This window comes from Etheostoma spectabile, unplaced genomic scaffold (assembly GCF_008692095.1).
Source record: "Etheostoma spectabile isolate EspeVRDwgs_2016 unplaced genomic scaffold, UIUC_Espe_1.0 scaffold00019106, whole genome shotgun sequence".
Classification (NCBI taxonomy): domain Eukaryota; kingdom Metazoa; phylum Chordata; class Actinopteri; order Perciformes; family Percidae; genus Etheostoma; species Etheostoma spectabile.
Genome location: NW_022604676.1, coordinates 1 through 6,725, shown reverse-complemented (window position 1 = coordinate 6,725; position 6,725 = coordinate 1). Strand labels below are relative to the sequence as shown.

Here is a 6,725-nt window from a genome sequence, read left to right as displayed (position 1 = left end):
AAAATTAATTAGTAATTATTATATTTAGTAATAATTAGTTTAGTTTCTTTTTACTAGAGACACACACACCCTTGCTAAATTTAAAGGGCCCCCACTCGGATCAGGGACACCGGAGGCGAGGCAAGAGGCCTTTTCAGATTTTTACCCCAGACGTCACCCACTAACGGGCTCTTGTCCCCCTGTATATTCTAAGCGCTGCACGAGGGGATCTTTACAACCAATGATTTTTCTTTAGTACTAACGGTTAGGAACCGTTCCTCCCAGGGTCACCGGAGGTCCCCTCCTTCTCAAGGACGCCCGCTAGCTTTTGTTGGTCGCCGTTCTAAGAGAGGCTAAGTGCTCGGTGGCTCTGCCCGGCAGAGCGGATGGGGAATGCACCCCCACTAGGAGATAACAGGAGGTCTGACTGTCAATGTCGATCCCCGCCGGGCTGCAACTCACCCAGGTGGTTATAGAGGAGTCTTAACTGCCCTCACGGGAGGGAAACTTCTACCCTCGGAAAGCTGAGGTGTGACAGAGAGAAATTAAATGACTAAAATCAAGGAATACAAGTCTTTTGGTCCCCTAGCTCACAACAAGCTCAGGTGGTTTTATTCTTTAGTGAATAGTCAAAAAACAAGTACAAAAAACAGAAATATTTCCTTCCCTTTCTGCCCGAAAAGCAAAGAGTATCAAAATCAGAGACTAGATAAAACCCGATAGGTGGGTATGCTTTTGTTGAAGAAAGTGGCCACATCAACTCATATTTATACTAAAAGTCAAGGCTAAAAACCCCCTCCCTTCTGGAAAACAGGGTATTTCCACCACTGCGTTATCACACAGGTGGCCACAGCAGATGACCAGTTCCGACCAGTTCCACTTGTTACAGTAAGGGACCCTTAGCACACTTAAAAGTGTGCCAAAGGTCACACCTCACAAATACTAGTTTTTTAGTTTTAGCCGTTTCTAATATTTAGTTCATACTTTCATCAAAACAATTCATTAATGGGTGACATGACACACTTTAAGCAGTATATATATATTTTACCTGTGAGTTATATTTCTAACAAACACATTTTTTAGGTGAGAGTTATACTTAAAGCAAACACATATTTTAGCTGTGAGTTATATTTCAAGCAGAACATATATTTTTAGCTTTAGCTTTGGGTTTCTTGGATTTTCAACTGAACCTCCTTTCAACACTCCTTCATTCTGTCTTCTGGTTATAATCATATTTTAGTTGATTAGATTATAATTGTTACACCAAATACATCACATTATTTTCTTCAACTTAATCAGTTCCATAATTGTCTGAAAAGTAGCTAATTGTTTCTATTGGTTACTATAAAGGTTGTACTCATTTGTGTTATTTAGTTGGAAAATACCTTGCAGTTAAAAGACTCAATAGTCACTGTTTGCACATCTGTCCCTTGAGTTGTAAAGAACAGAGCGGGACAGCTCACATGAGGCTCGTTGGCCTGTAAAGGGGACGAGAGCCGGGGGCCAGAATCCGCTCCCAAGTCGGACAGTTTCCAGATGTTTACGTAGCCTTTAGGCTGGACAGGAAGTGAGGGGAACACTGTGGTCCGGTTTAATAAAATGTTATCAGACCCATATATCAGCTGGTACAATCTCTAGTTGTTTTTATTATGACAGAGTAGCTCTCAAAAAGCTCTACATGTGATCTGTTGCTGATTTTAATAAACAACAGACTGGAGATGATCTGTAATCTGAACAAATTTAGTCTCTCTGACTTCTAAACGTCACTATCCGCCACACATGTGTTCTGGCCTGCAAATTAAACAATTAGCAGTTAAAATCCCTCCAATTCAAAATCAATAAAAACTTCATAATAACTTCATCATGTTCAGTAAATTCTGAACCAATCAGCTGTTAGATCAGCTGAGAGGCTGGCGTTTCCCAGCATGCCCTTGTGGGTCCGCCTGGGTCTTACAGTTGGTTAAAAGCAACTGTGCTGCCTGCGTCTCAGAACTGAGTCCGCTACGGTTCAAAGCAGAGGGTTAAAACTATCTACATGAATGACAGGACTACCCCTTCAAAGGGAGGGAGCGTAATATGTAGTCGTAGCCAGGACAACATACATGCTGTTCAGAAGATAGAGTTACTGTTGTCAGCCTTCAATGTGGAGAGAAGATCAGAATATAACAACACAGCTATCAGGGCATGAGGAGGAGGAAACCGCTTGGCTCTGAAACATGTTCACAACGAGGAAGTGTGAATGCACTGGTGTCTTTTAAGGTGACTACTATAAGAAAACATTTTCCCACATTGTTCACACCAGTACGGTTTCTCTCCAGTGTGAATACGCTGGTGAGATTTAAGGTGACCACTCTGAGAAAACGTTTCCCCACATTGATCACAGCTGTACGGCTTCTCTCCAGTGTGAATGCGCTGGTGTCTTTTAAGGTTACCACTCTGAGAAAAGGTTTCCCCACATTGTTCACACCAGTACGGCTTCTCTCCAGTGTGAATGCGCTGGTGAGATTTAAGGCATCACCACGAGAAAAGGTTTCCCCACATTGTTCACACCAGTACGGCTTCTCTCCAGTATCAATGCGCTGGTGAGATTTAAGGTTACCACCACGAGAAAATGTTTCCCACATTGTTCACAGCTGTACGGCTTCTCTCCAGTGTGAATGCGTTGATGTCTTTTCAGGGTACTCTGTAGTGTGAAAACTGCCCCACATTGAGCACAGCTGTAAGGTTTCTCTCCAGTGTGAACTCTCTGATGAATCTTTAAATATCCTGATGTTGTGAAGGATTTGTCACACTGCTGACCGCGGTGACGTTTGACTCCTCTTCCTCTCAGTTTCTATCAACAGAGAAAACCAAGAGAGTGAGTTAGTGAGGTGCCATGCTGTAGAGCTCTATCTTAAACTAGAAAACAACATTTAGAGCATGTCTATGGAACATTGTTTGACATTACCTTTCTTAATTATCTACCAACATCACTATTATGGAGTTGCAGTGTGGGAAATGTAACATCCATTGTTGGTTAGTTTGTGATAAATAAACTACTTTTGATCAATTTATGTGTGGCCTCCATTTTGTTGCCAGCCTTTAGCCAGCCGGTAACAAATGGGGGATCACCCGAGATTTTTTGAGCCGGGAAAGTTGTAAATGTAACATTTTCCCACAGATTTTTAGCTCTCACTGGTATCCGTAGGGGTTACCGTGTTGTCTTCATGTTGCTAGCTCTACTCCAGTAAAGTAAATTGGAACCATAGTTACTGATAGACATTAGCAATGAGGGGCACCAGTTGACCTTTGACCTTTTGTTTTATGTTGTTTTTGCTAAATCAAACTTGTATAGCCAGCAGTATTGTGTAAGAAAGTAATATGGTAGTGGAATGTGGTATTGTCCACACAAGCTACATTTCCTCAAGCATTCTGAAGCTCAGCAGAGCTTTCTGCTGTGCTCTGGAATAAAACTGCTGAGCATCACTGACTTCTCTGAAAAACACATGTTGTGGTCATGGATGTTTAAAAAAATAGCTTTGATGTAAAGTTGTGTTTAAAATAATAGCATCACTAAACTCATAAATCATATTTTTTTGGTAAAAGTTATATTTCTACATGGCAAGTCATTTACTAGTAAGTGTTGTAGAGTCCTAGAAAACCAACAGTCATGACATGCATGCTGCTCATTCTGTGGAATTGAATCTGTAATTGAAAGGAGCATGTTTACAATAATAGCAGTGTTGTGTTCAATTAGTGAGCTGATTGATTCTGTGAAGAAACAGGTGTCAGTTATGGCCCATATTTAATCTATATACTGTATATATACATATTTAAGGAAGGAAGGAAGCACATATTGTGCATGCTGGTTATAGTGCATTTGACACTGAAATACTCAGCAAAATGGCTCGTTCCAGACATTGCTCTGAGAAACAGAAGACTTTGATTAAAAAGTTTATATGAGAGGGGAAAACCTAAAGAAGTACAGAAGATTATAAGCTGCTCTGCCAAAAGGATTTCAGATGCCTTGAAATGGCATCCAAAGCCTGACCGACGTGGGAAACAACCAAAGGACACATTGACTGGCCAACGGAGAAATAGAGCAACATTCTGGGGAATGACGAGAGGGAAACTGTTCTTTTTGGGTCTAGGAGCCGCAGTTTGTCCTCCGACCCCCCTGCACTGAAATCAAGCCCCAGTCCACTGTGAAGACAGTAAAGCATGGTGGTTATGGGATGTTTCTCATACTGTGGTGTTGGGCCTGTTTATCACATACCAGGGATCATGGATCAGTTTCAATACATCAGAATACTTGAAGAGGTCACGTTGCATTATGCTGAGGAGGAGATGCCTTTGAAACTGGGTCTTTCAACAAGACAAGGACCCAAACACACCAGGAAGGAGCAAAGTCTTGGTTCCAGATGAACCAGATGGATGTTATGGAGGGGCCAGCCCAATCCCCAAACCAGTTTAATTGACTACCGGCTTTTCTTTGAGGAATTACGGTAGGATATATAAATCCTAAAAGACATTTGTTAAACCCTCTGTGTGCATTCATTAATATTGAGATTAGATTTCTGGGACTCTTCAGTCTGGAGTACCCTCTTTCCTTCACTCACCTCCTCCTCCCTGACACCTTTCCTCTTGCCCTCCTTCTTCTTCTTCTCCTCCGTCTCCTTGTGTTTCTGCAGGTACTCGGTGATAAGGTCCAGGTCCAGGCTGTCTTGTGGCTCCCATGTGTTATCCTCACTGGAAAGGTGAGTGCAGACAGAAGAACATCTCCTCACACTTTGTTTTTAGACAATCCATTCTCAATCTAATTGTCATTCCTATTATTCCTTTTTCTATTGCCATCTTGTAAGGTTATTTGTGGGTCTGCAACCTAGTGTCATAATACCAACCTTCACTTTGAGGGCATGATACCATGCTGACACCTATTTGCAATATGTAAATATATATGATATATCTCAGGACCAAGAACACCAAGCATTAATATTCTAGACTCATACTCTGAGAACCCCTTCCATTTCAGCAGAAACTCTACTCTTCCCTTCACCACTCTGCGGTCCAAAACCTTCTCCACAACATAATCCTCTTCCTCCTCCTCCTCCTCCTTCTGCCCTTCTTTCCTGCTCTGGCGCCAGCTTGCCGTCTGCTGAAGGGCCTTTAGTAGACCATGGAGGAAGGGGGGGGGACATGCAGAGATAATGATACAAGGGTTAGAAGAATTAATGGGAGGTGTGAGTGAATTCTAGTGACTGTGTTTACTATATTTAAACACAAGGCAGGCCTGGTGCTTCTTTAAGGGAATACAGTGGGGTCCGTTTGGGGCAAGTTTGAGGTGATCACGATTTTGGCTTCCCACGATCAAATTTGCGTAATCAAGCATTTTTTTTTTTCATTTCATAGAAAGCCCCGGGTTTTTGGAAAAGCCCATCTACTGCTCCGTAAACCACTGTCTGATCATGAGCCAGTCAGAGTAGTTCCCCGCACCGCGCGCTTAGTTTCGAGATGGAGACAGTCACAGAGGACAGAGTAAACGGAAGAAAACTCAACAGATAACAGTCGGTAATACGTCGGTCTCAAGGTTTACCAGTAAACGCAAATTTTGTCTCGTCAGTGTTTTTAAGACAACAGCAGTGACCAGTGCTAGTCGGTGCTAGTTAGCGTCTGTTAGCTCCTCTGGGACGCACCGGTGCTAATGTCCTCGCGTCCGCTGCAATGTTGTTTATATGGATATGGTTTAATTTTGCGTTACATGACCCATTTCGTCTGTAAAGCCGTACCTGTGTGGCTCTCTCCTCTACTCTCTCTCCTCTTACTCCGCGCAGCCCGGCCACACAGCGGCCTGGTCCAAACTTCTGACATTTGTCCACAGTTTTAATTTTTATTAACACCGCTGTATATTGTTAAGTATGAGGGGCAAACTGTATTTGTACCAGTGTTTCCGCTGGTAACTCTGCTATCGCGACCGCCACGGCGAAGAACACAGAAGAAGTTATTGAATGCAACTAACTTCAGTGGTAGAGTACACAGCGTGTGGACGGAGCCCGCTGGACCCATTCATAATGGGTCAGCGTCTCTCTGTGAGTACGTCGTCGTGGTCGCCCCCCCTCTCCCTAGCTCTTTTAAATCAGTTATTGTTGAAAACAAGTGAAGGAGCTTTCACAGAATACTTTTTTTTTTTTTATCCTAGGAATTTATCTCAGATAATTTTCATTTCCATTGTGTTGCAGCTGTATGTCTAACCCATACAACTTCAACATAAGAGGAATGTAGCACATTATGATGTGTGAAAGCAGTTATAAATAGGCCGATGTGACAATAAAAGTTGTTTGTAAAAACAAAAGAATAAGCGTGATGATAATCGTGATCACAATATTGATAACTAACTTCAGTTGGTAGAGTAACAGCGTGGGAGATGGAGCGGCTGGACCGGGACCTGGACTTGGCCAGAGATGTGACCATGGCCAGAAACATCATAGTTAGAATAAAAATGAAGCGCAGTAGTGACGATACAGACATTTCATACACGCGACGTGGTAACCGCATTCGACCCGTGCTGGACCCGTTCATAATGAGGAAGCTGTATCTTGTGAGCTAGCGTCCATCACACTGACCTCTCATAGTTATAAAAATAGCCTACGGGAGATAAATTTGTTTTTTTAAAACAAACAAATAATCGCTATCAAAAAATTTGATCAAAAGAATCGTGATTATCATTTTGGCCATAATCGTGCAGCCTTACTCTAGAGTGCTAGTAGTGT

The 6,725-nt window shown here is 42.4% G+C and overlaps 1 long non-coding RNA gene across 1 annotated transcript; it reads right to left on the bottom strand.

Moving 5' to 3' along the window:
• Window positions 1–2,617: 2,617 nt before the first annotated feature.
• Window positions 2,618–4,677, bottom strand: LOC116683769 (uncharacterized). The gene is made up of 2 exons (XR_004330702.1): window positions 4,578–4,677; window positions 2,618–2,812 (listed from the first exon to the last, which is right to left on the bottom strand). It is a non-coding gene; the product is annotated as an uncharacterized LOC116683769 (long non-coding RNA).
• Window positions 4,678–6,725: the final 2,048 nt, after the last annotated feature.